Below are 10,760 nucleotides of genomic sequence, written 5' to 3'. Positions count from 1 at the left end.
AAAGGGAAAGTTTGGGATGATTTCTATGGGTTGCCTCTCTTGAATCCAAGACAATATTTCGTTTTTATTTAGATCTAGAGACTGAAGATTCATAGTAAACTGGGTCGTGGATATGAGGAACTCTAAGACGTGGGGGGGGGGCTTTTTTTTCTTCAGGTGCTAAGGGCTTCTACACTTAAGTACTTATTGTTCCATGCAAATTAGTTTGATTTTTTCTTATGCTGGGTAGGTTTCAAGCTACAATATTCATTGTACACATTTTCGGATTTTTTTGTACGACAGGGAAAGTTCGGGATGATTTATATGGGTTGCCTCTCTTGAATCCTAGACAATAATAATATCTTTTAGATCTAGAGACTGGAGCTTCATTGTAAACTGGGGCGTGGATATATGGAGCTCAAGACATGGGGGGGGGAGTTTATTTCAGATGCTCAGGGCTGCTACATAAAAGTGCTTATTACACGATGCAAACATTTTTTTTTACTTCTTTTGCTGGGTAAGTTTCAAGCTAAATATTCATTGACACAAAGCTAAAATTAAAAAAAAAAACTATTCCAAATAACGTAACCAAATATATGCACAAGTCTTATTCCAATAAACCACGCGGGAAAAAAAGCACAAGTCAATTCTAAAAATACACCAAAATGCACAAGTCTATTCCACCACGAAAACAAAAGACCAGTTGTTTTTAAAAAGCACACTAAAAAAAGCACAAGCTGATTTCAAACTTCATCCACGTCAGAAAAGCACAAATTGATTTTAAATAGCCACAACGAAAAATAAAGCACAATTGATTTTAAACAGCTAACACAAAAAACACAAGTCCGATTCAGAATAGCCGGCACAAAAATGCACAAGCCCGAGTCAGAATAGCCGGCACAAAAATGCACACTTTTGATTCCAGATAGATGGCAAAAAACGAATAGGCACCACACAAAGAATTTAGTTGCACTTCAAAGTAGCACGACACAATACACAAACCTCCGATTCGAAATTGGAATACAAAACACCATATCGAAAATACTATACCACAGTCCATATTTGATATTAAATGTAAACGACGTTAGCTAAGACAAATGACAAAATGATAATGAACTGAAGCAAAATTTGATTATTGTAAACTCAACATGTATAAACAAGGGTCGAGAGAGCAAAATCTCAGGCCAAAAGATAGTAAAATAATGCAAAGAGTCTAAAAGAGCTAGATCTAGATTCTAAAATAGCCTTTTCAATTTTGTTGACCTTAGTAAAACAAAGGACCAATGAATGTAGAATCTACAGACTATGTAAAATAAGATCTAGATCTACATACAACGGGCCAGAATTGTGCAATTATAGCTTATTTTCAATTTAATGGCTAATGAGTTGGGTTTTTTTTTGTGTGGGGGAGGGGGGAAGGAAAGGGGGGGTCTATCATTGTCCCCCCCAAAGTATAACCAGTATAGGTTATAGAAATAAACTTTGAAATTCTGTTCGACATAGTCTACGGAATGTGTGGTCGATATAGTTTACGGTATGTGCGTTCAAAATAGATTACTCGTGTGTAAGAGATCTCGATTAAGCTCAATACCTAGATTTACACTAGTGTAGATCTAACTTTAGAAATATTAAATTACTACATCTAATTAAAAGCTAGAGTTGTAGATCTAGTATACATTCTACACATATCTATATTTCGTTAGGCAATATTCTATTTAAACTAGATCTATTCTAGATCTAGATAAATCTAACATGTTCGACTGCAATGACAAATTGCATTGTATACGCGAAGGAAGTAATTAGATCTAGATATTTTGTTATGTAAAGTCTGTAATGTATTAGATCTAAACATAGATCTAGAAAGATTATCAGTTTAAAATAGGAATACATGGTGAATAAATCGATTTAAATCTAAAATTTAGTTTTGAACAAAAAAGTCAAACTCCATTTAACTATTATCATTTGAGTCTTGGGTTTTCCCACTAAAGTTGGGTTTTTCTCATCAAGAGTTTATGCTTGCTATAAAGTATAGATCTAGATATTTTAACCTTACTAAAGACCGGGTGGTGCATTTTAATGTACGACTGAAAACATGCTGCATTTGTTAAAGTTGATTGTTTAAAGAAGAGACGAAAATGTATTTGCTAATACAGATCAAAATTAAGAATTGTCAAACGCCATTCCTTTAGCTTGGGTTTTCCCCTTAAAGCTGGGTTAAGTTTACCTTGCTATAAAGTTTAGATTTAGATATTTTAACCATAATAAAGACCAGGTGTATGGCTAAAATAATGTTGCAAGTTGAATTTCTTACTTTGCAGAAGAGATGAAAATGCATTGCTAATACATATCAAAATCAAACATGTTAAATGCTGAATATAAGAGGTGGCCTTAGCAAAAGAATATTGAACTTTTAAAATAAATAGGGTACTCACAAATTGTAGACGATCCACTTCGTTGAATCCTCCACACATGAAATTTAATGTCACTAGTACACATTTTTAAAAGCAAAGTCATTGTCAATTGTGTACTGCACATTTTGAAAAGCACATAAAGTTCATAGTCTATATTGTGTAGACTATTTTGATGTCGTAGAATGATGCTGGGATAGCATGTTTATAAATAGCTCATTTTGGAGAGCACGCACTTCTGATAAGAAGAGTGCACTGAGAGCATGGGCATTAGCTGCCCGAAATGTTGACAACAGTTCTGCACACTATGTACGTAGTAAAGACGGGACTGCTACAGTTTTGGAATAGGCATTGATGAACAAACAGACCTAGGGAAAAAAAGTAATGTGTTAAAGTATGAACTTTAATAAATTTATTTCTTTCAAAAACACTTGTAAATATGTTAAGAACAGACATAAAAAAACACAAATCTAAAGTTACCGTTTAATTCTAAGTTTCATATTGACTCACCGATCTCCAGGTCAACTTCAAGAAACATGCATAGACACCATCTAAACTTTAGGGCATAGAAAATGACGACTTTCTTCTCTTCTTCCACTTTCAATCTCGTATGGGTCACCTGTAGATGAACTAACTTGATAGCCCAAATGTCTTGACTTTTATACACTATCGAGTTCAGAAAAAAGTGTGCTGAGTTAATTTTCAATTCAATGACAAAAAAAATATTAATAATAACGACCCAGTTTACAATAGTTCTAAATTGTTTTCAATAGGGAACAACAAAATTACAATTTTAAAGATTTTTGTGTTATAACTACTGACTACTGAGCTCATGCAGCCTAAGGAAGAGAGAATTAGGTCTAGATGTAGATTATATTAATTTTAGACTAAAAAATACGGTAAATCAATAATTTTTATCTATTTTCAGATAGATTTACATTTCCAAATTAAAATAAATAACCCAAACCATAGATCTAATCTGAAAAGAAATCGCATCACACGAGTCACTAGCAACACTCTAACAGTAACAGAGCGATACAGAAATAAACAATAAAAAAAAAAGTTGTTTTTTTTTTCGATAAAAATGTTAATTTAAAGACAATTGTAAGCAAAAGTATATTAGATCTAGTCTGCCTATTATAGATATTTATTTTTTAAAAAATATTTCATCTAGATGCTAGCTGACGGTAATTCATCTTTTTTTGAATCCACGATAATACAAAGAGAAAATATCTGGATCTATGGGCTAGTTTTAACAATGTTAGAACCATCGTACATCAAATAAAACCTTGATCTAGAATTTTCTTTTTTTTTTATTCATGGCGAGTTCAAATATAATAAATGTATGCACTTTTTGTACTTCATTTTTCTCACGTGAAAAACAATTATCAGGGAGGGAAGCTTGTGTTGACGGCTAACCTTTGGGGAAAAAATCATCCAATTTTTTTTTTCTTATTTTGTGCTTTTAAAAAAAAAATGGGAGCGGGCAGGGTTTGAACCCTCGACCGTCGATAAACCCGAACAACAGTCCAGCGTGCTAACCACTTGACCAGGCAGCCAGCTATGTGCGAGGCAGTTCAAAGCCTAAAAAAAAATAAAGAAAAAAAGAGTGTGCTGAGTTAAATTTCAATTCAACGACAAAAAAAAAGTATTAATAATAACGACCCAGTTTACAATAGTTCTAAATTGTTTTCAATAGGGAACAATAAAATTACAATTTTAAAGATTTTTGTGTTATAAATACTGACTACTGAGCTCATGCAGCCTAAGGAAGAGAGAATTAGGTCTAAATGTAGATTATATTAATTTTAGACTAAAAAATACGGTAAATCAATAGAAATGATACAGTTTAAATTTTAATGAATAAGCTAGATCTACAAACTAGATATTGATTGAAACTTACAGAAATTCTATATAGATAATAGACTACCTTCGTTGAATACATTATGTCAAAATTGTTATTATCTAGATCTATTTTATAGAATAAAATTCGATTGTTTATCTTAGCAACAAGTAAGTTATTTTAAAACAAGAAATGAATTTCTAAAAAGGAAAAGATATTAATTGTTTTTTTTAAATACCGGTATATATAATTCCGATAAAACAAAATATATTTTTTTCCCATTGTTTAGCCCGGGGGGGGGGGGGAATCGGTTCACAGAAATAGATTTCTGCTTAACTGTTTAATGTATCCTATTACATAGATCTACATTAATATATAATTTTTAACATTTTCAGCTAGATCTACATTTTCAAAATAAAAAAAAATAACCCAAACCATAGATCTAATCTGAAAAGAAATCGCATCACACAAGTCACTAGCAACACTCTAACAGTAACAGAGCGATACAGAATAAACACTAAAAAAAAAGTTTTTTTTTTCCGATAAAAATGTTAATTTAAAGACAATTGTAAGCAAAAGTATATTAGATCTAAGTTTATTTTTTTAAAAATATTTCATCTAGATGCTAGATTACGGTAATTCCACTTTTTTGGAATCCACGATAATACAAAGAGAAAATATCTGGATCTATGGGCTAGTTTTAACAATGTTAGAACCATCGTACATCAAATAAAACCTTGATCTAGAATTTTCATTTTTTTTATTCATGGCGAGTTCAAATATAATAAATGTATGCACTTTTTGTACTTCATTTTTCTCTCGTGAAAAACAATTATCAGGGAGGGGAGCTTGTGTTGACGGCTAACCTTTGGGGGAAAAAATCATCCAATACAATTTTTTTTCTTATTTTGTGCTTGTAAAAAATGGGAGCGGGCTGGGTTTCCAGTGGTTCCCAAACTTTAAAAAATTATTTTATTTTTTTTTTTATTTTTTTTTTGTTTTATTATTTTTTTTTATTATTTTTTTTTTAAATTTTTTAAAATTAAAAAAAAAAATAATAAAAAAAAAAAAAAATTAAAAAAAAAAAAAAAATTAAAAAAAAAAGTTTAGGAACCACTAGTCTACAGTGAAGTCAGTCCCGGGATAGTGAATTCTCGAAAAAAAAAATAATAAAAAAATGAAAAAAAATTTTCTAAAAAAATTAAAAAAAAAAAATTAAAAAAAAAGTTTAGGAACCACTGGTCTACAGTGAAGTCAGTCCCGGGATAGTGAATTCTCGAAAAAAAAAATAAAAAATTAAAAAATTGAAAAAAAATTTTCTAAAAAAATAAAAAAATATAAAAAAAATTTTTTCCGATAAAATTGTTAATTTAAAGACAATTGTAAGCAAAAGTATATTAGATCTAGACTTCCTATTATAACTCTTTTTTTTTTTAATATTTCATCTAGATGCTAGATTACGGTAATTCCACATTTTTTCATCAACGATAATACAAAGAGAAAATATCTGGATCTATGGGCTAGTTTTAATAATGTTAGAACCATCGTACATCAAATAAAACCTTGATCTAGAATTTTCATTTTTTTTTATTCATGGCGAGTTCAAATATAATAAATGTATGCACTTTTTGTACTTCATTTTTCTCACGTGAAAAACAATTGTCAGGGAGGGGAGCTTGTGTTGACGGCTAACCTTTCTTATTTTGTGCTTGTAAAAAAAAAATGGGAGCGGGCAGGGTTTGAACCCTCGACCGTCGATAAATCCGAACGACAGTTAAGCTTGCAAACCACTTGAGCAGGCAGCCATCCATGTACGAGGCAGTTCAAAGCTTAGAAAAAAATAAAAAATAAAAAATGTCCTCTAATTTAAATCCTTACGTTAGATCTAATGGTTTAATTTAAAACTATTTATTATGAATGACTATATATCAATTACAAGTAAAGATCTATTATAATTGCAATGGGCTTGAATGGGTAATTCACTATCCTGGGACTGACTTCAATGTAGACCAGTGGTTCCCAAACTTTAAAAAAAAAAAAAAAAAATTTTATTTTTATTTTTTTTTTATTATTTTTTTTTATTTAAAAAAAATAATTAAAAAAAATAAAATAAAAAAATAAAAAAAAAATTTTTTTTTCTTATTTTTGTGCTTGTAAAAAATGGTAGCGGGCAAGGTTTGATCCCTCGACCGTCGATAAATCCGAACGACAGTCCAGCGTGCAAACCACTTGACTAGGCAGCCATCCATGTGCGAGGCAGTTCAAAGCTTAGAAAAAAATAAAAAATAAAAAATGTCCTCTAATTCAAATCCTTACGTTAGATCTAATGGTTTAATTTAAAACTATTTATAATGAATGGCTACATATCAATTACAAGTAAAGATCTATTATTAATGCAATGGGCTTGAATGGGTAATTCACTATCCCGGGACTGACTTCACTGTAGACCAGTGGTTCCCAAACTTTAAAAAAAAAATATTTTTTTTATTTTTTTTTTGTAGTTTTATTTTTTTTTTATTATTTTTTTTTGTTTAAATTAAAAAAAAAATAATAAAAAAAATAAATAAAAAAATAATAAAAAATTTTTTTTCTTTTTTTGTGCTTGTAAAAAATGGGAGCGGGTAGGGTTTGAACCCTCGACCGTCGATAAATCCGAACGACAGTCCAGCGTGTAAACCACTTGACCAGGCAGCCATCCATGCGAGAGCAGTTTAAAGCTTAGAAAAAAATAAAAAATAAAAAATGTCCTCTAATTCAAATCCTTACGTTAGATCTAATGGTTTAATTTAAAACTATTTATAATGAATGGCTACATATCAATTACAAGTAAAGCTCTATTATTAATGCAATGGGCTTGAATGGGTAATTCACTATCCCGGGACTGACTTCACTGAAGACCAGTGGTTCCCAAACTTTAAAAAAAAATTTTTTTTTTTTATTTTATTAGTATATTAGATCTAGACTGCCTATTATAGATCTTTTTTTTTAAATATTTCATCTAGATGCTAGATTACGGTAATTCCACTTTTTTTAATCAACGATAATACAAAAAGAAAATATCTGGATCTATGGGCTAGTTTTAACAATGTTAGAACCATCGTACATCAAATAAAACCTTGATCTAGAATTTTCTTTTTTTTTTATTCATGGCGAGTTCAAATATAATAAATGTATGCACTTTTTGTACTTCATTTTTCTCACGTGAAAAACAATTATCAGGGAGGGAAGCTTGTGTTGACGGCTAACCTTTGGGGAAAAAAATCATCCAATTTTTTTTTTCTTATTTTGTGCTTGTAAAAAAAAATGGGAGCGGACAGGGTTTGAACCCTCGACCGTCGATAAATACGAACGACAGTCCAGCGTGCAAACCACTTGACCAGGCAGCCATCTATGCGCGAGCAGTTTAAAGCTTAGAAAAAAATAAAAAATAAAAAATGTCCTCTAATTCAAATCCTTACGTTAGATCTAATGGTTTAATTTAAAACTATTTATAATGAATGGCTACATATCAATTACAAGTAAAGCTCTATTATTAATGCAATGGGCTTGAATGGGTAATTCACTATCCCGGGACTGACTTCACTGAAGACCAGTGGTTCCCAAACTTTAAAAAAAAAAAAAATTATTTTTTTTATTTTAATAGTATATTAGATCTAGACTGCCTATTATAGATCTTTTTTTTTAAATATTTCATCTACATGCTAGATTACGGTAATTCCACTTTTTTTTAATCAACGATAATACAAAGAGAAAATATCTGGATCTATGGGCTAGTTTTAACAATGTTAGAACCATCGTACATCAAATAAAACCTTGATCTAGAATTTTCTTTTTTTTTTTATTCATGGCGAGTTCAAATATAATAAATGTATGCACTTTTTGTACTTCATTTTTCTCACGTGAAAAACAATTATCAGGGAGGGAAGCTTGTGTTGACGGCTAACCTTTGGGAAAAAAAATCATCCAATTTTTTTTTCTTATTTTGTGCTTGTAAAAAAAAATGGGAGCGGACAGGGTTTGAACCCTCGACCGTCGATAAATCCGAACGACAGTCCAGCGTGCAAACCACTTGACCAGGCAGCCATCCATGTACGAGGCAGTTCAAAGCTTAGAAAAAAAAAATGTCCTCTAATTCAAATCCTTACGTTAGATCTAATGGTTTAATTTAAAACTATTTATAATGAATGGCTACATATCAATTACAAGTAAAGATCTATTATTAATGCAATGGGCTTGAATGGGTAATTTATCATGAAGAATAATCTTTTGAAAAGAAAACCCTAAATTCTGTTTTATTTTGACCGGGGCTGCTCTGTCTAATTGTAAACCATGTGGCGGCCATGTTCATGATTTAATGTAACAATAAATTATCTTTTTCCTCTAAATCTAGATTATCAGTTCAAAATCTTCTACTCGACGTCTATATCTATAAATCCTTTATAACTAGTTCAGTCCTAGTCTAAAAACCAATGTTACGACTCAATTCAATAATTCATGTTGATGGGTCTAGACTGAATCGATTTAAGATAATTTATCTTATCGTAATTACTAATTTTATTAGATTTATTTAAATAGAACTAATAATTTAAAATTTAGATAGATCTATCTAGACTAGTTACTAGATCTATAGAAATTCTCAATCAAGATTATCTAAATCTATATAGATCAAGAAGAAGAACAGTTTAAAGGTAAGAAAATAATCTAGATCTAGAAAAAATCAGGGTCAACAGACAGAGAAGTTTTGTAAGGCTATCCAAGCACACCACCTATTCAACTTATTCGATTGTCAATATTAGATCTATTTAGAAATATTAGATCTAGACTAGATTACTATAGATTATAATTATATAAGTAGATCTAGCATCATCTAGATTAATCTATCATCTATTTACTAGTCTAGATCTAGAAAAAAATCTAGATCTAGCTAGAATCTTTTAAATCTTTATCACTCAAGACTGAGTCTTTAAAGAAAGTTTATAAGACTAGATAGAGAGTCTAGAATACAATTCAATATTGATTGTAGATATAGTCAATATAGATTCTAGATATTTAGAATGTAGACTGTAAAGTTTCTTATTAATTTTAATACTAGAATTGTCATTAGAGTATTAGAGTTTGTTTAGTATAGTCTAGTCAGTCTAGAATAGAATGTCTAGATTACTCTAGTCCTAGTACCTAGTTATAGACTTGATCTATAGATTAAATCTAGATCTATATAGACTAGATCAAGAAGTAGAATAGTTTAAGAGGTAAGAAAATCTGCTAGATCTAGATAACTAGACCTATAATATAGTCTAGATCATTAATTAGAATATTACTAGATCTAGATCTATTAACTAGTCTAGAAAAGTCTAGATCTATTATCTAGTCTAGAATAGTCTAGATCTAACTAGAAGCTTAATCACTCAAGTCTCAGAGTCTTTAAAAAAAGTTTATAAGACTAGACAGAGAGTCTAGAATACAATTCAATATTGATTGTAGTAATATCCAGATTTAGAGTGTAGACTAAACTCTAGATCAGTGATTCCCAAAGTGGTCTATATAGACCCCCAGGGGTCTACGAAGACTTCCAGGGGGTCTACAAAATAAAAAATAAATTGGGGGTCTATGAGAGGTCCACGGGGGTCTACGATAATAGATTTCATTTAAAGCAGATCATTTTAATTTTTACATTCATTTAATGTAATTATTTTATACAGTAATATATGATTTTTATCTTGGTAAATCATTTAAACATATATCCTGCTAATCAAACCAAAGAATTGTCTCAATACTTATTTAAAAATTTTTATTTTGTCTACATGTAACAAATGTTTAACAAAAAGAAATGTACACTGTCCAGCGTTGATTATTTAAAACTGAGATTCATTCCTTCCTTGTCAAACAAGCGGTTGCCTAAGTGACTTTTTTAAAATAATGATACCAAACCAATGGCTAGAGGATCATCTGAGACAATGTCACCCTGACAAAATAGATAAAGATTTAAAAATTTTCTAGCACTCAAAGATAAAGTTAAGAATAGACCCACACAATCTCACTTCAACATCATATATATATAGAGAAGATGTTGGTTTGTGAGCGTCTTCCAATATCTCTTTACTTATAGCAAAATACGGAAACATAGGTAAAACATTGATTTTACCAGCCGTTGTAGTTGTGAAAACTGTTTTACACACACCTACATCTGATATTATTAAAAGAATTTCTTTAAGCAAAAATACAAATCAAGGGCACATCGGTGGCATGAGTTATCAAATTAAAAGCTTCTTATGTGATTCTTTGCAAAGGAAATATATACAGTTTTGGATCAGTTTGGAACCAGTGGCATCACAGGCTCTGATGGGGTGTAGCGATGTGTGCTGTAAACTAACCCAGACTTTTTAAAAAAAATGATACCAAACCAATAGCTAGAGGATCATCATCAGTCTGTTGAATTGGTGTTAATTACATTAAGGGACTTAATCACTCTTTTTTTATTTCCAGAAAATAATACCAGTGTTATGCTCCTTTCACCATTGAGTTCCAGGATG

This window comes from Biomphalaria glabrata, chromosome 12, assembly GCF_947242115.1.
Source record: "Biomphalaria glabrata chromosome 12, xgBioGlab47.1, whole genome shotgun sequence".
Lineage (NCBI taxonomy): Eukaryota > Metazoa > Mollusca > Gastropoda > Planorbidae > Biomphalaria > Biomphalaria glabrata.
This window is presented reverse-complemented; position numbering follows the sequence as displayed.